At 41.1% G+C, this 25,859-nt stretch overlaps 1 protein-coding gene across 3 annotated transcripts in view; it reads left to right on the top strand.

The window, feature by feature from the left end:
• The window catches only part of PID1 (phosphotyrosine interaction domain containing 1), a 175,754-nt gene that overhangs the window by 5,634 nt on the left and 144,261 nt on the right, over positions 1-25,859 (top strand). The window contains exon 2 of one of the 3 annotated variants that reach the window (XM_053304653.1): positions 4,184-4,274. The exons of the other annotated variants lie outside the window; for them this stretch is intronic. The gene's annotated coding sequence lies outside the window, so the exon portion shown is untranslated. The remainder of the gene's footprint in view (positions 1-4,183; positions 4,275-25,859) is intronic. 3 annotated transcript variants of the gene reach the window in all.

The raw sequence follows: 25,859 nt of genomic DNA, 5'->3' as shown, positions 1-25,859 counted from the left end.
ATGTGGGGAAGTGCAGTCGGGAGGTCCTGGAAGCCAAATTTAGGCTGATGGGTAGCATTTTGAAGTCCAGGACCCCCAAGGTAGCATTCTCAGAAATGCTACCTGTTCCACGCGCAAGTACAGTGCGACAGGCAGAGCTGAGGGGTCTCAATGCGTGGATGAGATGTTGGTGCCAGGAGGAGGGGTTTAGATTTATTAGGCACTGGGACACATTTTGGGTCAAGCAAGGCCTGTCCAAAAGGGACAGGCTGCACTTGAACCAAGATGGAACCAGACTGCTGGCGCTTAAAATCAAAAAGGTTGCAGAGCAGCTTTTAAAATGACACCTGGGGAACAGCCGATGGGAGCTGGGCAGTATCCCGTTTGGCAAAAGCCATCCTTTAAAGTGTGAGGCTGCAAAGAATTCAGATAAAACAGAAGAGGACAGAGCAGAACCGCATAAAGAGCAGACAGGAGCCTGTTCCAGCAGGTCAAAGAGTCAAAAGAATAGCATACATCAGGGGAGAGATTCAGCATATAGGTGCTTATATGCCAATGTCAGAAGCCTCCGAGCCAAGTTGGGTGAGCTGGAGTGCTTGGTTGCTAACGCAGAAAGTTAAATAACGCAGAAAGTTAAATAGAAACATGGTGGAACAGTGAGAACCAGTGGGACACTGTTATCCCTGGGTATAAACTCTATAGAAAGGACAGGGAGGGGCACCTTGGAGGAGGGGTAGCACTGTATGTTAAAGAAGGGATAGAATCTAACAAGCTAGAAAACCTAGGGGGACTGGAGTTCTCCACAGAAACCCTGTGGGTGGCTATACAAGGCTGGAAAGGAAACGTGCTACTGGGGATGTGCTATCGCCCTCCAGATCAAAACGCCGACAGTGACTGGGAGTTGCAGGAGGAAATCAGGGAGGCGTCAAGGAAAGGCAGGGCTTTAATTATGGGTGACTTCAATTACCCACACATAGACTGGGTAAATTCACATTCAGGTCAGGACAAAGAGGTCAAATTTCTAGATACTCTAAATGACTGTGCCCTAGAACAGTTGGTCATGGAACCGACCAGAGAGAAGGTGACCTTGGATCTAATTCTGAGTGACACCCAGGACCTGGTGCATGATGTCAGTGTCATCGACCCTTTAGGGAACAGTGACCACAGTGCCATCAAATTCAGGATACATGCGGAGAGAGTATCACCAAGGACGTCTAAGATGGACATTTTGAATTTCAGAAGAGGAAACTTCTCCAAAGCTGAAAGGGAAAATCAGGAGAGTCACTTCACTCCAGAGTGCATAGAGTTTACTCAAAACCACAATACTAGAAGCCCAGTTAGATTGTATACCCAAAAGGAGGAAAGGTACCACTAAGTCCAGGAGGATGCCAGCATGGATAACAGGTACCGTCAAGGAAGCCATAAAAGGGAAGAAGACTTCCTTCGGAAATTGGAAGGCCTGTCCAAACGAAGAGAACAGAAAGGAACACAAACTCTGGCAAAAGAAATGCAAGGTGACAATAAGGGAGGCAAAAAGAGAGTTTGAGGAACATTTAGCCAAAAGTATCAAGGGGAATAACAAAAACTTCTTTAAGTACATCAGAAGCAGGAAACCTGCCAGGGAGGCAGTTGGACCATTAGACAATGAGGGAGTGAAAGGGATTATTAAGGAGGATATGGAGGTTGCAGAGAAGCTGAATGAGTTCTTTGCATCTGTCTTCACGGCAGAGGATACTGAGCATATACCTGTTCCTGAACCAGGCTTTTTAGGGATGGAGGCTAGAGAGCTGAGTCGGATAGAAGTGACAAGGGATGATGATCTAAACTGTCTGGAAAAACTGAAAGCTAACAAATCACCAGGGCCGGATGGCATCCATCCAAGAGTCCTCAAAGAACTCAAATGTGAAATTGCCGACCTCCTTGCTAAAATATTTAACTTATCCCTGAAATCGGGCTCTGTACCAGAGGACTGGAGAGTAGCAAATGTAACACCGATTTTCAAAAAGGGATCCAGGGGCGATCCGGGAAATTACAGGCCGGTTAGCCTAACGTCCGTACCAGGCAAATTGATGGAAAGCATCCTCAAGGATAAAATTGTAAAGCACCTAGAAGAACAGGCCCTGCTGGGAGTGAGCCAGCATGACTTCCACAAAGGTAAATCTTGCCTCACGAACCTTTTGGACTTCTTTGAGGGTGTCAATGAGTCTGTGGATCAAGGTGATCCAGTTGACATAGTCTACTTGGACTTCCAAAAAGCTTTTGACAAAGTTCCTCATCAAAGACTCCTGAGGAAACTTAGCGGTCATAGGATAAGGGGACAAGTACATGTGTGGATTGCTAACTGGTTGAAAGACAGAAAACAGAGGGTAGGTATAAATGGAGAGTTTTCACAATGGAGGGAAGTAAGAAGTGGGGTCCCCCAGGGATCTGTTCTGGGAGCGGTGCTTTTTAATTTATTCATAAATGATCTAGAAGCAGAGGTAAGCAGCGAGGTGGCCAAATTTGCAGATGATACCAAACTCTTCCGGGTAGTGAAATCCAAAATGGATTGTGAGGAGCTCCAAAAGGATCTCTCCAAACTGGGTGAGTGGGCGACAAAATGGCAAATGTGGTTCAATGTTAGCAAGTGTAAAGTGATGCACATTGGGACGAAAAACCCCAACTTCAAGTATATGCTGATAGGATCCGAGCTGTCGGTGACGGACCAGGAGAGGGATCCTGGGGTCGTGGTGGACAGCTCGTTGAAAGTGACAACTCAATGTGCGGCAGCTGTGAAAAAGGCAAATTCCATGCTAGGGATCATTAGGAAGGGGATTGAAAATAAAACTGCTAACATTATAATGCCCTTATACAAAACTATGGTGCGACCACACTTGGAGTACTGCATACAGTTCTGGTCACCACATCTTAAAAAGGACATTGATGAGTTTTCTTATGAGGCAAGACTACAACACCTGGGGCTTTTTAGTTTAGAAAAAAGACAACTGCGGGGAGACATGATAGAGGTCTATAAAATCATGCATGGGGTGGAGAAAGTGGAGAGAGAGAGAGAAATTCTTTTCCCTCTCACACAACACTAGAACCAGGGGTCACTCCATGAAATTGATTGCCAGGAGGACTTGTGGAACTCTCTGTCACAGAATGTGGTGACAGCGAACAACCTGGATGGCTTTAAGAGGGGTTTGGATGACTTCATGGGGGAGAGGTTTATCAATGGCTACTAGTCGGAGGCCTGTGGGCCACCTCCAGCCTCAAAGGCAGGATGTCACTGAGTACCAGTTGCAGGGGAGTAATGGCAGGAGAAAGGGCACGCCCTCAACTCCTTTCTGTGGCTTCTAGCAGCATCTGGTGGGCCACTGTGTGAAACAGAATTCTGGACTAGATGGGCCTTGAGCCTGATCCAGCAGGGCTGTTCTTATGTTCTTATGAAGATTTTTATACCCAAAATGTGTTGGGCGTTCTACAGTAAACTGTATTTTATAGTGCCTGCTGAGGATTCTTCTTCCTCCCAGTTTTTTCAGCCTTAAAAAAAAAAATTCTTCCATGAGATGCCATGCTCAAGGGAGGAATTCTCAAGAGTGCAGGTGTACTAGGAGTTCTTACATTGGTGCTGGAATCCTTCCACTAGATCCTTTGTATGGTTGTTGTTGTCCAGCAGAGGTAGTAAACAAACATATTAAGCTACTTTGTACAGACCAAAACCTCTGGCTTGTCTAATTTCACCGTCAGTGGTTCTCCAAAGGCTTCAGGAAAAAGTTCCTGCTATGTGAAATTCCTTAACTGAAGCTGTGTGAAAGCCACTGTAGTGAAGTGGTTGGACATGTTCAAGTCAATGCCCAGCCATGAAGCTCTTGGGCCAGTCACTATTTCTCAGTCTAATGAGAAACAGGTTGACTGTTAGAATGAAATGGAGGGGAGATCCAGGTACACTGAGCTCCAGGGAGGGAGGGATGAATAGATAAATGGAGCTGAGAAACAACCTGGGAACTTATGTATGCAAAGGTTGGTCTACTGGTCCTTCACTATGTCAAAAGGTCATTGTGTTCTGAAATGACACATTATCTGAACTGGTAGATATGACCAGTCAGATTGAAATTAATAAGTATCAAATAAAGCTTGTCTAAACCAATTGGATCAAATCTATGGGCCTTCTCTGAGCTGAAGGTGGTAACACATAAATAATGTATTGAATTTTTATTTTCAGAATGAAAAACCAAGGTTTAAAAATGGACAAGAAATGCTTCTGCAATCTCATTCCTCAACCAGTGCTTCTGATTTCAAGTCTACTTTTTTAGGTTGGCAAAGGTCTTCATTTCTTTTACGTTATTCACTTCTTAATATAAATAAATATGAATGGAAACATGAGACACACAGAAAATAAGAAAAAACAAAACTTGCTGCGCAGGTTCACTATATCAACTTCATAAAGTTCCCAAAGCAAATATCTAGGAAAAAATAGTTGAACAATATTAAACGGAGGTATTGGTCTCTATCAGCTATTGCTCCTTGCAGATTTTTTATTGTTTCTACAATTGGAATTGGATGATAAATTTCAAACAACTGAGAAGAAAATTTTTGAGACTTGGACTGATTTAATTTGGCCACCTTTGATTTAATATTTTATGAGTTTTTAATATTTATTTATTTTTATTTAACAAATTTTCATATCACACAAAAGGCATATCTCTGGGCATCCCTGGGTGGTATATCTTCAGTGGCTGTATTCCCCCCCGCATAGATATGTTTGGAACAGAACAGACTGCAGACCTCAGATGGCACTGAGGAAATTAAACATAATGGTGGCAAATCATTTGTTAAAACCCGGGTCTACCCAATCATGTGTAAAACAGGGATAGGGTGTCTGATTGTTAGCGTGAAAGAGTCATGCGGAAGATGAGTTGTAGGTTTTTGCCAAGCCTGCACTATCCCAGGCCATCCTCCAGTGCTGGAAATGAACTCAATCAAAAGAAAAATGCTTACAGGGGAGAGGTTATGAGAGATTAAGGTGTGGATGTGGGGAGGGTTAATTTTTTCTTACCTATTTCCGACAGGAAATCGCTTCTGCTCTGGAATGAAGGGTGTGCATTCACATATTGGCCAGAAGTCTCTGTTAGCTATCGGCGGGGAGGGGGCGCACTTCACACACTATTTGGGTTTTTTATTGTGCATTGGAGCCTGATTTATGTCTGGGGTAAAATAAATCCACTTTTTGCTTTGTTTCTTGGGGGCAAATTCAAACTCGCAGTAAAGCCTTGCAGTAAACCTGTTGCGATAAAACCTACTGTCTGGAAATGCTCCTGCATAGTCATTTCACTCTGAAAATGGATCCTCCCTCCCCCACTTCCTGTGTGTGTTTAAAACTAGGTTTGTTGTTGTCATATTTAATTTGGCCCTAAGAATGAGGATGGAAATTTTGTCTATTGGCAATGCATTGAACATGCATGTGGAAACTCTAGAAAGCCTATCTCATGTAAGAGCTTATAAAGCAGAGTTTCAGTGTGCTTATGTTTATGAACTGTGCACAGCCCTCTTGGTATATGTAAAGTAAGTTGAGCAAAATCCTGAAAAACCTAAGCCCATTGAAATGAATGGGTTGTAGGGATACAGTTACTATTTTAAATTCTGTTTATTTCAGTGAGTCTTAGGTAGACTCATACGTTCTCTGGAATCGGCCTATTGACACCTCTTAAACAAACCCATGTGGTGAGATCTGAATACATTAAGGAACTGCAGGGGGATTCCCCCCTTCCTCATCTGCATCTTTGGTCTCTATTGTGGGAAACTCTTGCATTGTAATGTGGGATGCTCTAAATCAAGAAAGGTTGCGGGGTGGGTAGATTGATTTAAAATAGTCGCTGACATCCTGAAGTCCTGTTGAAATTTAGTAGTCGGAGTAACTCTTGAGTCAGCAATGTTATCCAGGAATTAAACTAACCAAGAAAAAAGACTAACTTTAATTAATTTTAAAATTAAATAATTCCATTATTATTATTATTATTATTTTATTTATTTACTCATCATAAATCCCATTGAAATTCATGAGGCTTAGTTACTTAAGTCTCATTTATTCAGTGGTGCTTAATCATGACTAACTTTCTTTGGATACAACCCTGCAGATTTGCAATAAGATCAGATCTCATTTCAAACCAGGTTCTTTAAAAAAGATAATCTTATGTCTAAGGGTACATTTGCAGCCATGGGACAAACTTCATTGGTCTATGATGGAAAATATGGACCATGATGTTGTTGGAAGCCACTGCTTTATTTCAAAACTTCAAGCCAGTTTGTGAACATGGCAGTTGGCCAGGTCCTAATCCCAGAAGCAGTAATTTTGTTTGCAGTGTTCTGTTACAGTGGTGTTGGTGTTAACATGAATACAAGTACTATAGGCTTCACATGGGGATGTGATAAATATTGTATTAAAGCAAATTAGTTAATGCCGATATGATGTGTGTGTTTTCATCTAGCACTTGGTTTGCAATGAAATATTTTGCTAAAGTGGAAATATGGAACACTTGATTAAAATGATGAATGGAGAAGAATTTAAAGGGTGGGGGGAACCCTCCTCTTCTTATTGACCCATGAGCACATGATGCGAGAACAGGTGGAACTGAGATACCAAGAAAAGACAAGTTTGAATTGTACCAAAGTGAAGTATGTAACATAGAACAGCATCCAGATTAATTAGTCGTAACTAAGCACCATTGAAATCAATGAGACAAGTGAGTCATTAATTTCAGATGGACTTTGTCATGACTAACTTGGTCTGGATGCTGCTCATGGAATTAACAAGGATTTTGGTAAAGTCACTGCAGTATAAAATAGTAGGTACCAGTACGACAGAGACATTTAGCATCCCTAAGTCCTCAGGAGGCAGGGACTTTTAAATGATTTTCTTAGCCCTTACTGACTCTGATTGGATGATATCTGTAGTGGCAAAAGGCTGCTATATTACTGTACCCTTTGTTCTGGAACTGTTCTGGGGTGTCTTTGAGAATGAAAGTGGATTAAGCAGTTTTCATACTGGTAGTGAATTCAGGGGAGTTTCCACTAGCCAATCCCTTTATTTAAAACCAGATGCAAAAGGGTTCAGTAAAATAATCTTGGGTAGCATCAGGATATTGTGCATAATGAATTGTAATGGAAATGCATATGATGAACGTAGATTACAGTAAAAGTTAGCTTTATTTTCATGGTTTTTGTAGCAGATGGCTATGTGTTCAAAGCTAACAGATGTTGAGGTTGTATCTGTTACTGTCATGACAACTTAGTGTTGAGATGTTGACATGCTTGCCGGAAAGTGCCAGTTTTGTAATATTGAAGAATTTAACTTTTACTAGGCTGTGTATAATGCTCTCTTTGTGCTTCAGTTCTGCAATTGCAGTTGCCTATAAATGAGTTATAACTGGCTATTCTCAGGTAAATGGGACTAGTACAATGTGATGCTCTAATTTATTTGCTACAGAACCTCCTAAATTGGCTTCAAGAGGATTATTCTAGAGTTAGTTATCAGATTTACTCATCCATAGCAAAACTGTCATCTGACATCAATTAACTGCATACTTATGTACAGATTTTACGTGTCCAAGGCAAATTCATCAGTATTAATACATCTGAGAAATCAGTCATATGAAATTGCTTTTTAACATTCTCTGTTCACAGGTAATGCATGTTGATGATATATCAGTTAAAAAGATGTTCTAGACTTAAGGTCTGTATTTTTGAAAAAGCCCATTTATTCTGATTTTATTTCTTACAAAAATCCAGAGGCTAGCTTTTTAACCACAGGGGAGGAGAATAATACATACCTTTGCCAGCATTCCTTTTTCAATTTATCCTGTATTTGAAATAGACAAAGTAAATATTTGCAATCAAGGCATTTAATGCCATTTCTTTAAAGAGGAAAGTCTTTCATGGTCTTTGCACAGATAGCATCTAAGAGAGGATCATGCTTGACCAACTTGGTAGAGTGCTTTTATGAAGTAGTATCCACACTGATGTGTCTGCAGATTGGCATTTTTGTGCCTATTACACCTTTGTATTAAAGCTTCCTTTTCTGTCTGAGGTTCCTGCACCTATGAAGTTTGCAGGTTTTTACAGAAAACAAAGTTTTGTACACCTCAAAGATTAATAGCTTTATTGTGTTGTAAACATTTGTAGAGGAGAGTTCACTGCATCAGATGCAAGTTGGGAGAAATTCAACAGATTCTGTCATGGAGCTTTAGTGATGGAGAAAAAGCAGTACCTTTGGCTGAGCAACAGTTTTATCAGGGATACAAACAAATAGGATATCTGAGCACTAGCTACAACACATCTGCACGCGTGCACTGCAGTTTTCTTATGCTTTTGTAGTTGTTAATTACAAGGTGAAAGCTAGAGCTCTTAAAATAAGTGTTAAAATAAGCAAATTCCTAATGTTTAATTAGTAGGAAATCTGAAAACAAAAACTGGGAGTTGGGAGCAGCTCATCTGGCATCACTTAGATTTGGGCAGTTCCCTTTTTACAAAGCTTACAGAAAATGAACAGGTCTGGAAAAGCACTAATTTTGGGAAGTTCTATATGACCAAAGAAATCGAAAGTCAACAAGTCCTTTGTGGAAATCTGCCTGGGAAATGGATCTTAGGGATTCATTTACAGCTTACAAGCTTTTGAAATTTTCAGTTCAGCCTTTGGTTAAAATCAGTAGTTTCACTGAAAGCAGCCAAAGTTCTGGAGACTACTATCCGACTTACATGGGAGAAATTCTGACTGAACGCAATGGGATTACTTCTCTGTAAACATGCTCGACAGCTGTCTTTTGCAGATGCTCTTGCTCTCAATTGGACTGGATAATCTACAATGTCCCCTGTAACACTATAGTTCTATGCCAATGTGATGAAGTGTTTGTTTCTATTTTTTCATTATTCCTTTCAGTGAAAAATGCTTTGAAACTACAGGAAGCACTTGGTTGTGATTCATATGCTGATACTGTACATAAAATTTTAGATTTTTCCATGTTCTCAGTGTAAGTAACTGGACAACAAACCTATTGAATTCTAGCTAGGGATAAGCCCAAAGACTTTTGGTATTGCTGAACTGTTCTCTCTTGCAAGTGATTTTTTGTTGATGCCTGCAACATTTTATACTTGCCCTCTCTTTCTTGCTATCTCAATTGCCTTCATTTGTCCTCAGTGATTCTATCGTTTAGCCAATTTTCTGCATAAAGTTGTAACTTTATTTGCTTTTCTGCATGATCCCCAGCTGCCTCTATACACTTGACTAATACTGGGGGTGGGGTGGGGAGGAATAACTAAAGGAATAAAAAAAGCATTGACTGATATTCTACCTAATGAAGCAAGTATGTAAGGGGGTACTGCCAGGATGTGATGTGGGCCCATGTGCAACTCCCCCAGTCTTTCAATATGCATTCTGTTCCACAAGCAGACAAAATTTCCCAGTTGGGCCTTCACTCCATAAGTGATCTGTAAGAAAGGAAACATGTCACTAAGCTTCTGGAGCATGGGAATAGCTGGGAATCTTTGCCAGAATGTGCATTGAGGAACTGTGGGAGTTGTGCACAGTCCCCCCTTGCATACCTGTAGCCCTTGTTTCCATGCTCACTTCGTATGGCTTTATAGGTTATCAGGACCTTGTATTTTGTTCAGAAATTTATTGATAGCCAGCATAGTTTTTTTTACTATAGAAGTAATATGATTCCTCTGAGATGACCCAAAGACCAATTTGCTGCCACATTCTGTACCAACTGTAGGTTCTGGACTGCATACAAAGGCAGTCCCTCATAGAATGCATTGCAGTAGTCAAGTCTGGAGGTTACCAGCATATGCACCACTGTTCTGAGGTTGTTTATCTCAAGAAATGGACACAGCTGGCATATCAGCCAAAGCCGATAGAAACCACCTCTGGCCACCGCCCCAACTTGGGACACCAGGGAGACATTAGGATCCAGAAGCACTCCCAGACTGTGTACCTATGCCTTCTGGGGAGGTGTGACCACATCCAGAACTGGGAAATCAAAATTGTCTTGAGTTCCTACCCTGCACAATAAATACCTCTGTTTTATTTGGATTCAGTCTCGGTTTGTTATCCCTTATCCAGCCAATCACCACCTCCAGGCAGGCATTTAGGGAGCTTATGCCTTCACCTGATGACATTGACATGGAGAAATAGATTTGGTTGTTGTCAGCATACTGATAACATTCTGCACCAAATATTCTGATGCTCTCTCTCAGTGGTTTCATGTAGATGTAAAAAAAAAAAAAAATGGATACAACCAGTATTCTCTATTTTTTTTAATGTGTGTGTGGAATGAATTTTGTTCTGGGCAGAAGTATCAAGTTAGTGTGTGCACACATGCATTCAAAATGGCACCTTCCTGATTCAACCTGAGTGGGATCTAAAATTAACTGAGTGGACATCAAAAAATATGTGAGCACGTGCACGCCTGAGGGGGAACACTGGATACACTGGGACACCATATAAAAGTTCAGATTTTGAAGAGCAACAGTCCCCGAGGGACACCATCTGGAATCTGTCTGAAAGGTAGGAGTGGAACCATTGCAAAGCAGTGCCTCCTAACCCCCTCAGAAACTCCAGAAGGATACTGTGGTCGATAATATCTAAATTCGCTGAGAGATCCAAAAATAACAACAGTCACTTTCCTTCTGTCAATTCTTAAGTGGAAATCGTCTGTCAGGCCAACCAAGGTAGTCTCTACCCCATAGCCCACCTGAAAGCCAGTTTGGAATGGGTCTTAATTATCAGTTTCCTCCAAGACTGCCTGGAGCTGGGTGGCCACCACCTCCTCAATTATCTTGCCCATCCATGTATGTTTGGAGATAGACCTATAGTTGCTTAACTGAGGGATCCAATGCAGGCTTCTAAAGGAGGCAACCATTAGACATCTTCTGAAGACAAGGAGGCATTCTTCCCTGTCTCAGAGAAGCATTTATAATCTCTACCAGCCCATCTACAACAACCCCCCCTGCTAGATAGTATAAGCCATGTCAGACAAGGCTCTGACATCCTCAGGAGTCACAAATTGAAACTGATCCAACCTAACCACATAAGAGGAGTTGCTGGATACCTTCACATTAGACACTGCAGTAATTGTGGGGTCTGAGTCATTCGGCCTGAACACGAGATATTTTATCCACAAAGAGCTCATTAAAAACATCATAGTGGGTAACTGATGGTTCCAAATTCTGATTCAGGGAATGAGGAGTATGTACCAACCTCCTCAAAACCCTGAACAATTGTGTATGCAATAGGGGAAGAAGAAAAATGCTTCTTTTCCACATGTGTTGCCTGAGCATAGGTCTTCAAATGTGCTCTTATGTAGTAATCTGTCCGATTCAAGTCGAGTCTTTCTCCACTCTCACTCCAGTCATCTACTTTGCCACTTCACCTCCCGTAGTTCTTCTGTATACCAAGGGACCAATTTTGAAGCGGGTCAGAGAGGATACTTAGGAACTATCATTTCTACCATCCTGGTGAGTTTGCTGTTCTGATTCTCCACCAGGGCATCCACAGGATTACCGGCAGTGCCAACACTCAATCCTTCCAAGGCTTCTTGAAATCCTATTGAATCCAATAGCCTTCTCAGGCAGACCATCCTAATAGGCCTTTTCATCCCTGCAGAGGTGGGGGGTGATGTACAGATTGATGGCCTGATCTTGTAGTAGCACACATTAATTGTCCCGTTTGCTAAGCAGGGTTCACCCTGTTTGCATTTGAATGGGAGACCACATGAGTGAGCATGTTATATTCGCCTTTGGGAAATGGGGCTGCTCCAGGAAAAGCATCTGCATGTAGAAGGTTCCAGATTCCCTCCCTGACATCTCCTAGTTGGGGCTGAGAAAGACTCCTGCCTTCAATCTTAGAGAAACCAATGCCAGTCTGTGTAGACAGTACTGAGCTAGATGGACCAATAGTCTGAGTCCATATAAGGCAGCTTCCTATGTTCCCAATATACTAATAAATTACTTATTATTTAAAACCAAACAGGGTAGAAGGTTGCATCCATTTTAGATCTCTGATTTTCTGGCCTCTATCAATTGATATCTCCCCCCCCCCGCTCCCCCACCATCTATTTTTTAAGTATCCTTCTCTCCTGCTGTGCACTTTTTCCAAGCATTGAAGATTATGCCTCATGGTTGATGAAAAACAGGATTCTGTGCTGCTGTAAAGAGGCATGATGTTGATTTCTCAGTGATTTAAAACATGAGCCCCTAAAAGTCCACAATGATTTTCCATTCCAGAGGGTAGGCCATTTTGGTCTTTTCCAGCAAAAACAACAGATCTCTGTCGTAGCTTGCAGGCTAACATTTATTCTGGCATAAACTACTATTTCATCAGTTGTATGGATTAGACCAGGCTTCCCCAAACTGCGGCCCTCCAGATGTTGCTGAACTACAACCCCCAGTATCCCTAGACACAATTTTATGTGGCTGGGTATGCTGGAAGTTGTAGTTCAGCAACATCTGGAGGGCCGCAGTTTGGGGAAGCCTGGATTAGACAATGGAGTGAAGGTGATACATGGGACTGTTGGTCGAGGAGGAACTATTTTGTACAATTATCTTCAAGATTAACAAACTAAGGACTGACAATTCCATAGATACTGATAGATCCAGTTACACCTGGCCCTTGCAGATCAGTGCACAGTTTCCATGACCCAAGGGTGCTTCCATACTAGCTCTTTCCTCTGCAGCCTGTTATCAGAACTTCCCCAGAGCTCTGGTTAGATGCTCCAACTGTACTTTTGGCTTTAAAAGTAGGGAAATTAACATGGCTAGAGGGATCAGTTTAGTTCCAGTATCAATTTGAGCAAGTTTGGTGTCTTGGAAGAGATGAGGAGACAGAAATATAGTTCAAAAGTTTTATTAAGGGTAAATGGGGGTACAGAAGACAAAGGTTTTATTAGGCAAGTTAATAAATCTTAACCACCATTTGAAACAAAGATATGGCTAATAATTTAGCTTAAAGATCTAGTGAGAGATCGATTGGCTTGACTCCAGCGCACAACCAGAACCTGGCTTAAGGTTTGCAGTGGAAAGTGTTTGAAAGTGGTTGAGGAGGCTTAGAAGGCCAAGAGGTTAGTTTACATATCCTTCCCTGGTTTGTTGGTGTGTGTGTTTGCATGTTGGTTGGCCTCTTTTCACAGGGAGCAGGCAGAAAGGCAGAGAAGAGAAGGGCGAGGAGCAAAGTTTGCAATTTGCTTGAGAATCCACAAGATAGTGATCCAAACAGATTCTGAGGCCATGTGCTTTGGCCAGAGGTACTTGTACCTTGAAATGTGTCCTGAGGCATTTTTCTATCCAGAGAATAGCAGATTCCATGAAAGACAAAGAAGCTCATTGCTACTTGAGCTTAATCTTGTTGAGTGGATCTTGCCCAACGAAGGCAAGAACAACATTATGTAGATGCGTTGTATGAGTTGAACAGGGCTGTGCTGGACTGAATATCTGAAGAGCAGGTTGCCTTTAGGTGTACAAGATCACACATCTCCCATTTTGGTTCTCTTCCCAGAGTGGCCCCATCCCCTAAGGACATAAAAACAGCCCTACTGGAACAGGCCCAAGGCCCATCTAGTCCAGCATCCTGTTTTGCACAGTAGCCCACTAGATGTCGCTGGAAGCCCATAGGCAGGAGCTGAGGGCATGCCCTCTCTCCTGCTGTTATTCCCCTGCAACTGGTACTCTGAGGCAGAATGTCTTACTGTCCTTACACATGTAGTCTCCCATTCAATTGCAAACCAGGGTGGATCCTGAGTAGCAAAGGGGACAATTCATGTTTGTTACCACAAGACCAGTTCTCTACTCCAATAAAAAATTCACATATCATTTCTGAATTGTTGACTTTCTGTGTTCCTTTCCATGTTTTTTGAGACCTGGATTGTAGCATTCTTTCCCCACCCCCCATTTTTGTTAGAAAATTCACATGCAGCTCCACCCTGTTGATCGTAGACAGAACACCACTAAGGCTTTTCAGGACTCCTGCACCTTTTAAATCAAACACTTCCTCTTTACAGATTCAGCCTGTCCCTAGTAGCTACCCATGGTAACAATGGAGTGATTCAAGTTTCCCATTGTTCCCTATGGGCGAAACAAGGAGATTGAACACATTTTGCAACCCTACCTTGAAAACTCAGCTCCCTTGATAAGCCCATAATGCTGAGAAAAGTTGAAGGAAAGAGAAGACAACAACCAGCAGCAAGGTGGTTGGACTTGATTGCGACAGCAGTGAATGTACCACTGAGAATCCTTGAAGGCCAAGTTGAAGACAGATAATCCTGGAGAGAATCTATCTATGTGGTTGATAAGAGTCAACACCAACTTGATGGCACAGAACAATATCGGACCTCTGAAAAGTATACAGTCTACTGTGCTTGATTGCCCAGCAAACTCGCCTTACCTGACCCCATAGAGAATCTATGGGGCATTGCCAAGAGAAGGATGAGAGACACGAGAACAAACAATGCAGAATTGCTGAAGGCCGCTAATGAAGCATCCTGGTCTTCCATAATACCTCATCAGTGCCACAGGCTGATAGCATCCATGCCACGCCGCATTGAGGCAGTAATTGCTGCAAAAGGGGCCCAAACCAAGTACCGAATACATATGCATGCTTATACTTTTCAGAGGTCCAATATTGTTCTATTCTTCAATCCTTGTCTTCTTGGTTCCATGTAATATTCTAATTTTCTGAGATTGTGGATTTGGGGTTTTCATGAGCTGTACGCCATGATCATCACAATTATAACAAATTAAGGCTTGAGTTATCTCGCTTTGCATGTAATGTGTCTGTCTCATATATCAGTTTCACCTTTTAGTTTGCATTACTGAAATTAATGGACTTTTGCACGATATTCTAATTTTCCGAGTTTCACCTGTAAGATAGAAACATTAAATCCCCCAAATAAAGAAGCAGCTTTATTTGAGGGGACGGGGTCTGTTTTTGGAGGGGACCGAGCAACAATGGGGCAAGTGAAAGGGAAGGCAAAGAAGGGAAGTGGATTACTGTGGCCTCTCTCTAACCCACCCATCTGCTTCTGTCATCAAGTATGGGAGAGGGGCACTGCTGCCAAACCTTCTCTCACCTTCCATTGTCAGATGTTTCTGTTCTGTTTGGTCTCTGGTAATGCCAGTGTTGACTTGAAAAAGTCCTGGTACTTTCCTGAAGAAGTCCTGGGGATACATAAGTGAGTAATTTGGGTTGAAGAGGTGGTTAATCCTAACAATATGAAGTTTACAATCCTAGCACTACATGGGAACGAAAGAGACATTCTACTAAAATAATGTGTTTAGTTGCAGAGGTCCATCTGTATAAAACTCATTAGAGAAGTGGATTTAAAAGAACTCTGACTTGAATAGCATGAACATATTCAGCTTCTGATTCTCATATGCACACACAGAGGCTTTGGAATATTTCAATCATTTTGCTCTAATATCTGACTTATATGAGGAAATTAGGAGGAGTGATGCTTTTTCCCCCTTCCTCAAACAATAGTGATATTCATGCCAAGAATGTTTGTTTGTATTCAAATTTTCATTTTGTTCTAATTCTTAAAAACCTTAATAGAGCCCCATTAAAAGCAGAAGCAAAACATGGTCAGCCATTGCCACAGTTGTCTGCCCAATGTGTGTCAAATCGGAGCCTTTGATTTTTCTTTGTGGAGTATGCCTCAAAGATTGTGCATGTGCGTGTTTTAATTAAATGTTGTGTGGTGCTTAGAATCTGTGATTCAAATCTGCTAGAAATGTTTCATTCTTAAATGTGTTTCAGTATTCTATGAAGACTTTTGGTGTACGAACATAGGAGCTGTCTTATACCGAGTCAGAACATTGTTCCATCTAGCTCAGTATTATCTACACAGGCTGGCAGCAGCTTCTCCGAGGTTGCAGGCAGGAGTCTCTCTCAGCCCTATCATGGAGATGCAAGGGAGGGAACTTGAAACTTTCCACATGCAGATGCCCTTCCCAGAGTGGTCCCATCCCCTGAGGGGAACATCTTACAGTGTTCACACGATGTTCACACAGTGTTCAAATGCATGCCAGAGTGGACTCTGCTTAACAAAGGGGACAATTCATGCTTGCTACCACATGACCAGCTCTCCTCCCAAACAAATATAGGAAGCTGCCTTATACAGAGTCAGATCATTGGCCCATCTAGCTCGTTACTTCCTACACTCACTGGCAGCAGCTCTCCAAGGTTTTAGGCAGGAATCTGTCCCAGTGCTACCTGGAGGTGCTGCCAGGGATTCAACCTGGGACCTTCGAGGTGCTGCCAGGGATTCAACCTGGACCTTCAGCATGTAAAGCAGATGCTCTACCATGTTGTTTTTTATAAATCAGTGGACTGTTGATAGGTGGCACCTTCGGTAAGAAATAGCCAGCTTTCTGATAAATACTTGTTGACCTCCTTAGTTTTTGCAAATGAGAGAATGTTTAAAGAATATTATCATCAATGTTATGATAAAAAATACCCCCCTCAACACTATGGATGTCTGAGAAGTCTCTGACTGTATTGTTTCCCCCTCATTTTTGTATTTTGTGTTATCTTTTATAATTAGAGTCCTGTGGCTTCCAGCAGCATCTGGTGGGCCACTGTGCGAAACAGGATGCTGGACTAGATGGGCCTTGGGCCTGATTCAGCAGGGCTGTTCTTATGTTCTTTTGTCAAAGCTGAGTCTTTGCATTAAAACATAACTTTTTCAAAGGACAGGTGCACACTCATCTGTCTCTCCCTCCCTCAAGAAATAGTGCAGGGTAATGTGGAAGCAAACGCTGGATAACCTTTTGAAAAGGTTGCTGCCACAAAGATAGCTCATGTCAGCATATCCTCTAACATTTTATAAAATCAAAATAGTACACCTTCTTTACATTATGTGAGAGAATAGCTCCTGAAAGTGGAAAAGGAATATGAACAGGCAATGTCTTTGGGGTCTGATGGCACATGTTTCTCTAAAGAATTTTGGAAACCGAAACAAAAACTTAAGCTTTATTACCTAGAAATTATGCATCTTTACATTTAAATATCTTGTGTCTCCTTTATTTTTCAAAAACAGTGTTCTGTTAATCTTGGTCCTTCAGTTTTCATCCTCAAAATAAACTACAGACTAAAAATGTGCAGGAAGAACAAGGTAAAGGTAAAGTGTGCCATCTAGTCGATTTCGACTCCTGGCACCCATAGAGCCCTGTGGTTTTCTTTTGGTAGAATACAGGAGGGGTTTACCATTGCCTCCTCCCACACAGTATGAGATAATGCCTTTCAGCTTCTTCCTATATTGCTGCTACCCAATATAGGTGTTTCCCATAGTCTGGAAAACATACCAGTGGGGATTCGAACCGGCAACCTTCTGCTTGTTAGTCAAGCATTTCCCCGCTACACCACTTAAGGTGACAGGAAGAACAAAGAGGCACATATTCTTGCAATCGTCCTTCTTTCCCTTTTATTTTATTTGTTCTACTTTTGAATTTTGATTGTATTCTTTTCTGAGACGCTACCTGTGCTTTGCTTATGCTTCTCTGTGAAGTGTTGTGTACATTTAGATAAACAGTAATAAATCTAGCTACCAGACATTATGAATTTCAAAAATTAGGATATACTCCAAGGTGATTGTTAGATCCCATCCATAAGCAACAAAATAGTAATCTACTGGCCAAATACATACTGGCCAAATATTAAAGAGTGAGCTCCAGATATAGGTACACTCTCATATACAGTAGTCCAGGCTTTGACAACTTTTCTTTGGATCCAGGAGCCAGCCTCTAAATTTAGAAGCCAGACAATGTACACTTTGCAAAGTTACCAGGCTTACTGACGGACATTGTGAAGGCAGTGGGGGGAGTAAATAGGCTTTTCTTGATCACCTTTACAAGTAACATTTAGAACAGAAATTGAGCTACCAGAGGCAAATCAATATAACTCTATCTCTGAATATCCTAGTTTAGGTGCCACAGTTAGGTTTTTGGGTGCCGGGGCTGCCTAGTGCCTGGGATTTTTCAAGCCCTTTAGTAGTCACAGTTATGCAGACTGGCTGGTCAGTGAAAGATTGCTGAATAATGTAGATTTAGTTCAAATAACCTTATCTACATTACTCAGCCATTGAACCTTCTCTACTGTTTCCAACAGGTATTTGGCTTCTTCACTAGATTCTGCTCAGCCGCACAACACCCCCCACCAAAACACACACAAAATTTTTAAAAATGTTGCCAGCTTCACTAAATTATGTCCTCACTGTGCCTTATTGTGAGTAGTTTTCTTGTACTGTGTGGTGTTCTTAAGATGTATAGTTTTATACACCATGTTTTCAGGAAGTTATGAAAGTTACAAAACTGAAGAAAGTGAAATGGTCTAAGGTAGGGATAAATAAATAACCTTTTATTAAAGTCTTAAGTTGAGGTATTGGGGGTAAGGTATGTGGAGTAACCTTATTATACAATAGTCAGTGTTAAATATAGACGTCTTTAGCTTTAGAACACACAAAGTTTATTTTGTTTATTTGGAGAGTAATGGATTGACCTTTTGTTTCTTATGGTTTGAGGCTTTTGGCATATGTGAATCTTTCCAAGATAAGCTGCATGAATGTGGTTTGGCACTGGAATAGCTCATGTTCATTGGAATGAGGGTTTTGGAGGCAATTGCTGGCTGAATTAAAACATTATCAGCTGCTTTATGGATGTGGTTGTGGTCACTCAGGGATAAACATTATATTTAAAATGTTAATGTTGGTTATGCTAGAGTAAAATAAAGTAACCCTACTGAAGTAAATGGAGTTATCCAAGGTTTTATCTAGAAAGCTGCATAAATTTCCAGTTATTCATTGCATCAAAAGTTTTTCTCTCAAATAGATTTCCTCCAGGTTAGTGTTAACCCTTTTCATATTACAAAGAATGGATACACTTTTTAGGAAAAATACAGATAAAATGTTTAAAACAAACAGCACCCTCAACATTAAGATTAGGAAGATCTCCTTCCTGTGCCATATTTTCCATCACTGGGAAAAGCAGTTTGCTGACCCTGTGCAAATTCGATGTTTCTACCTGTGTTATCTGCAAATGGCATGAGACACGCTGCTATGGTCCTATGAACATTTCAAGACCTATTTTCCAATGCTCAAGGTATACATTAAAACACATGAAAAAGAACAAGAAAAGGGTTAGCAACAATTCCATTTTGAACATTCTAATCAATACATGGTCAAAGCTTTTCACTTGGAATTCAAAACTAAAAATATCTGGTGGGTCCTGCTCTGAGCTGTTACTTAATTAACTCCTGAGAAAGTATAACCTGAAGTCAGTTAACCTATAAGGTTTTAATGGTCTTGGAAGATAATGCCCTGTCCCATTCTTCAGCTCAGCACCCACAAGGACTGACAGGTAATGAAGCAAGACAGCATTAGGATACAGCACCATGGACAGGTCTATGTGACTTGTTGATCCAACAACAACCAGAAGTAGGCTGAGCCTTTAAATGCTTCTGAGCTTGGTCTGCTACTGTTGTATTCTACCTCCTTGCTTGGAGAACAGCAGCCTTAAAGGAGAAGCCCTCTGTCCTGGAGTCTGGTCACCCTCCTCTTGTCTGTTACTGGCACTGACATGCAGATACCAGGGAGGGTGATGGACGGGGGGCAGCCTGCTTGCCTGAGGGCTCAGGTTCTACAGATGTCACTTCAGTGGTGTTCAGACTATACGGGTGCTGTCTTGAGAGGTTCAATTTCTGGAGCTCTCTCAGGCTCTGGCCCAGTGTCAAGGCCTGGGTTTGGGTTCAGAGTTGATCCTGCCTGTCCAGGGTCAGACTCAGTCATTGGTTGGCGCCATGACAGATCATCTGGAACTCATTGAGTTAATTTTGTCCCAGTTTATTTAGTGCTTTATAGGTAAACCCCAGGACCATGGTAGCAAATTAGCAATGCAACATAGCTAGAATTGGGGTAACGTATCTTCAATGCTATTATCATGCAAGCTTGTTACCTCTGTCCAATTTGGGTTTGTCAAACAGGCCAAGAGAGGTTCGTTATCTACCTTAAGCAACAAGCTCTACAGTGGCCATTCTGTTTTCCTCCTTAACAGAGTCTGTATCTTTAGCATGATAGGGAGAAATGCATCATGGGCATTTCCCAGCTGTAGCCCAATGCTTTCCCCAGCATACGAATACTGTGATGGGGAACATGTACCTGCTGAAGTACTCCCAGACAGACAGATATTACAACCATAGAGCCTCTGTTGAAAGTAGATTTGCTAGTTTCATTTCTGATGAGTTGAAATATAATTGTGTCATGGTGCCTGGATAACAGTTAATTCCCAAAGTGTCCGGGCTGCACTTCTTGCCCACACATGATCTGATTGCAAGTGAAACATATGGCTCTTTACCACATAATGACTGTTAAAGTGGATTTTCAATGAATTGCATATAATTACAAAGGAAAATATTCCTTTGTAAAACAGATAAAGCTTATTCAGCTTATAATATTGTTGCTTTTGTCACAATTTGTTTCCTACCCTTTCTCCATGGAGCTTAGGGAAGTGTATATGGGTTTAACCCATTTTATTTTTAAAACATCCCCATGAGGCTGACTTGCCCTGGGCCAGACAGTGAGCTTCATGACTGAGTATGGGGTCATAGTTCATGGTAGGGTATCTCCTTCAAATGCAGTAAAGTTCAATCCCTGGCATCTCCTGGTAGGGCTGGGAAAGATCTGTTCCAGGAACCTTGAAGAGCCACTGCCAATCAGTATAGACAATACTGAACTAGATTAACCAGTGGTTTGATTCTGTATAAGGTAGGTTCCCATGGACTTGTGTTCTAGGGTCTTCGATTTAGAATCTAACATGCTCTGTTCATTGTACTATTCTGGCTCTCAGGGTTTTCTTGATATAAATGTTGCAGAAAGGTATTGGGAGGTCAAGTAATGTAGTATGTTGTCTTAAAATTAAAACCATAACTTTTATATCATGAAAAGAGATTCATTTTTCAAAAATAGTTTCTTTAGCATCATGGATAACAACTTGCTTTCTGAGGTTTATTTTTTCTTTTGCTCATTAGTTGGAATAAAATATTAACTGATACTATAGCAACCACTACAGTGCAGTTATAGCCTCTAAAACTTTCAATTAGCACATTTATTTGAAATGAGTACTCTCTGACTTTCAAGGGCATGGCAGGAGCTCTTACCTTGCTTTTAATGTATGAAGTTTTTATCCAGGGGATAGTCCAAGTGCTTATTACAGTGCATTGAAATCAAACCATATAATCAGCAAATGAAAATTGCCAAGGAATGTCTGGTGCTCCACTGCTCTAGGATGGCTGTTCTCTAGCATGAAAGCTTTTCTCTCTCCCCCAGCAAGCTCTGTTTTCTTATAAAAATCAGTAATAGGTACCACATGTCTACAGGAGGATTGAAGGAGAACATGATAGATCAGCCTTTAAAAATACCTGCTTCTAAGAAAAGTAAAGATGTCTTGATTGGAATTCTGTGGCATGATGAATGTTGTCTTAAGTATAATATAACAATGCTCTCTCCTCAGAAATTTCTAAAAATCTCTCTTACAGTGCATGAACCAAGTTAGGTTCATGAAAATAATAAAACATGACAGGTTTGGGTTTGGGGAAAAGGTTACTGTGCAATGAAATTGGAAGATGTTAGTGGATTCTTGCAGGAAGGATTTCTTACTTCTGTCTTCCATTTTAATTGCATTCTGATCTTTCTTTTCTGAAGTCTGAAGTGGCTTAGAAGAAATCCTGCCCACATCAGATGTCATGGTAAACTATGGCTAGGCAAATTGGGGAAAGGAAAGGAGCACCTGACTTTGCAGTATGTTGTGATGTCTGAATTCAGTCCACTAACCTCTGATATTGGAAAAGCAATGGGAGATAGCTTCAATTGAATGGAGGTGATAGCTGCTACTATGCATATTTATATACTGCTCTTCAACCAAAGTTCTCAAAGCAGTTTAGATAGAAAAATAAAGTATTCTGCCTGCCACCATCTCAGCAGGTAAGAGGCTGTGGATGGGGAGATGGGATGTCTGTGATTTATAAGAATACCATCTTGCTTACCAGGATCCGTGTCAGGGAATTGGCCTATATTGAATGTGTGTTACTAAGTTTAGAGATCAAGGATAGACTGGGACTTCTGTTGGTGTACCGATTTTCCCCGCAGCCCCATGGAGTCGCTAACTGAGCTGATGGACCTGGTTGCGGAGTTGGCATTGGAGTCGCCCAGACTGTTGGTGGTGGGGGACTTGGATGTTCGTTTTGGGACCGCGGTGTCGGGTGTGCCTCAGGAATTCATAGCACCCTTTGTTTGTTTGTTTTGTTTGTTTGTTTCATTTATATCCCACTCTTTCTCCAAGGAGCCCAGAGTGGTGTACTACATACTTAAATTTCTCCTCACAACAACCCTGTGAAGTAGATTAGGCTGAGAGAAAGTGACTGGCCCAGAGTAATCCAGCAAGTATCATGGCTGAATGGGGATTTGAACTTGGGTCTCCCAAGTCCTAGTCCAGCACTCTAACCACTACACCACACTGGCTCCACTACCATGATGACTATGAGCCTATCCTAACTGGTTTCTGGACCGACACATGCTTCTGGCCACACACTTGATTTGATCCTTTGCTCTGATCAGGATGGAGTTTTGTGGGTGGGGGCTCCTGACATTTTCCAATTATCATGGATGGATCACCATGTCATGGACAGTTGTGGTTATGGTAATCACAACCCACCTCTGCAGGGGTGAAGGACCCATTAGATTGGTCCGCCTGTGAAGGTCGTTGGATCCAATAGGATTCTAAGAAGCCTTGGAAGGGTTTAGTGTTGTCTCTGCTTGTGATTCTGTTGATGCTCTAGTGCAGATATGGAATAATGAACTCACTAGAACAGTAGATACAAGCACTCCTAAGAGTCTTCTCCAACCTGCTTCAAAGTCGAACCCGTGTTATTTGGAAGAACTATGGGAGCTGAAGCGGTGAGGTACATGACTAGAGCACAAGTGGAGGATGACTTTGTGAATCTGACAAGTCACAAGACAGAGCGCATTTGAAAATCTCTGCTCTGGCAGTGTGGAAGGCAAAGAAGTGGTTGTTTTCTGCTTGCATTGTTTCCGCTAATTCATATCCAGCAGAGTTGCCTGGAGTTGTGAGGGGGCTAGTTTATTGATATTATTTTTATTTATTTATTTACACAGACAGGTGTTATTGACTGGTTTGTTTTATCCAGACATCGAGTCCTTCTCAAGGACCTGGGATGGCTGAATTTTATTATCAATGTTGTTGCTGTTATTATAGATATCGTTGCAGAATATAGGCTGTTCCCAGTAAAGTTGCTTTTTGTAATTGGTTGATGGTGATTTCTGTGGCCCCTATGATGTTGAGGTGCTCTTCAAGTTGTTTTGGGATTGCACCTAGGGCGCCAATTACCACTGGGATTACTTTGGTCTTTTTCTGCCACAGCCTTTCAATTTCAATTTGTAGATCTTTGTATTTGGTGATTTTTTCTATTTCTTTTTCTTTTATTCTGCTATCCCCTGGTATTGCTACGTCTATTATTTTAACTTGCTTTTCTTTCTTCTCGGCTACAGTTATATCTGGTGTATTGTGTGGCAGATGTTTGTCTGTTTGTAGTCGGAAGTCCCATAATATTTTTGAATCTTCATTTTCTACAACCTTTTTCAATTTTATGGTCCCACCAATCTTTGGCTACAGGTAGCTTGTATTTTTTGCAGATGTTCCAGTGTATCATCCCTGCTACCTTGTCATGCCTTTGTTTGTAGTCAGTCTGTGCGATCTTTTTACAACAGCTGATTAGGTGGTCCACTATTTCATCTGCTTCTTTACAAAGGCGGCACTTGCTGTTTGTTATGGATTTTTTTGACTTTTGCTCTTATTATTCTTAGTGCCTGTTCTTGTGCAGCCAGTATTAAACCCTAAGTTTCTTTCTTCAATTTGTCATTCTTAAGCCATTGCCAGGTCTTGGTGATGTCTGATTTTCCACTTTTATTTTGCAAATATTGACCATGCAATGGCTCATTTTTCCATTTTTCTGCTTGATTCTTGACTTGTTCATCCTTGTAGGCCTGCTTGGTTTCATTGGTGTTGAATAGTTTCTTGTTCTTGACCATTTGAAGTGCATCTTCTTCACTGTCCTTGATATATTCTTCAAGGCCTCTCTTCTCCTCCTCTACTGTTTGATGGACTTGCAGCATTCCTCTTCCACCTGAGTTGCGAGGGAGGTATAACCTATCTACATCACTGTGGGGTGTAGAACATGATTGATGGTCATTATTTTCCTGGTCTTATGATCTAGCATCTCTAACTCTGCCTGGGTCCAGTCTGTTATTCCTGCAGTGTATCTGATAACAGGTATAGCCCAGGTGTTTATGGCTTGTATGGTGTTCCTGCCATTGAGTTTGGACTTTAGGATTTTTCTAACTCTCCTGATGTATTCACTTCCAATTTTTCTTTTAATTTCAGTGTGTGTGATGTTATCAGCCTGGAGAATGCCCAAGTATTTATAATGTTCTTTCTCTTCTAGGTTCTTGATGTTGCTTCCATTGGGCAGTTCTATTCCTTCTGTTTTTGTTATTTTTCCTCTTTTCATTATTAATGCAGCACACTTGTCTAGTCCAAACTCCATTGCTATATTGCTACTGAATATACGGACAGTGTTTAGCAGTGATTCGGTTTCTGACTTGGATTTTCCATACAACTTCAGATCGTCTATGTACAGCAGATGGTTTATTTTACTTGATGTTTTAGATGTTTGGTATCCGAGGCCTGTTTTGTTTAGTATTTGTGAAAGTAGGGTCATGGCGATTACAAACAACAGAGGGGATAGTGAGTCCCCTTGGAAAATACCTCTTCTAATGCTAACCTGTCCAAGTGTCTCACCATTGATTGTTAACTGTGTACTCCACATGCTCATTGCTTTTTTAATAAATATCTGAATGTTTTTGCTGACACCAGTTTTTTCTAAACATTTTAGTATCCATGTGTGAGGCAATGAGTTGAAGGCTTTCTTGTAGTCAATCCATGCAACACTTAGATTGGTTTTTCTTCTCTTGCAATTTTCTCAAATCATTTTGTCAATCAGCAGCTGGTCTTTTGTGCCTCTGGTGTTCGGGTAATTTCCTTTCTGTTCAACTGGAAGCTGTTTGTTAGTTAATAAGTGTTGCATGACTTCATCTGCTATTATTCCAGTTAATAATTTGAACATGGTTGGCAGGCAGGTTATCTGTCTGTAATTACTTGGAACTGCACCTTTTGCTGGGTCTTTCATTATGAGATGAGTTTTCCCACTTGTTAGCCATTGTTCAATATCAGCTCCTTGCAAAATGTGATTGAACTGTTTTGATAGTTGTTTATGAAGGCTTGTTAGGTGTTTAAGTCAAAAGCTATGCAGTTCATTGTCGCCTGGTGCAGTCCAATTTTTATTTTTATTTGCTCTTTCACTTATTAATTCTGGTGTTATTATTAGATCTTGCATTTGTTGGTTACATTTTTCGACCTCTTTCACTCAGCCTGCTTTTTTATTATAATCTATTAGATTGTCCCATAATTTCCCCCAGAATTGCACTGTTTCTTCTTTATTTGGTGTTTCTACATTTCTTGTAGTTTCTCCTTCTATGCTTTGGTAGAAATGTCTCTGATTCGATTGGAATTGGAGATTCTGCCTGTGTTGTGTGAATCTGGCTTCGTATCTGCTAATCTTCTTTGACACTGCTGTTATTTACTGTTTTATTATTTCCAGGACTTCTCTAATTTTCCTTGAATCTAGGTGGTATTTTTGGATCAGATATTATTTGGTGTTTTCATTCTTCAGCTTCTTGTCTTTCATATCTTTCAATTTACTAGCATCTGATCTAAGCCTGGTGATTTTATTT

Source organism: Hemicordylus capensis, chromosome 3, assembly GCF_027244095.1.
Source record: "Hemicordylus capensis ecotype Gifberg chromosome 3, rHemCap1.1.pri, whole genome shotgun sequence".
Classification (NCBI taxonomy): domain Eukaryota; kingdom Metazoa; phylum Chordata; class Lepidosauria; order Squamata; family Cordylidae; genus Hemicordylus; species Hemicordylus capensis.
The sequence above is the reverse complement of the archived record's forward strand: the minus strand, read 5'-3'. Positions and strand labels throughout refer to the sequence as shown.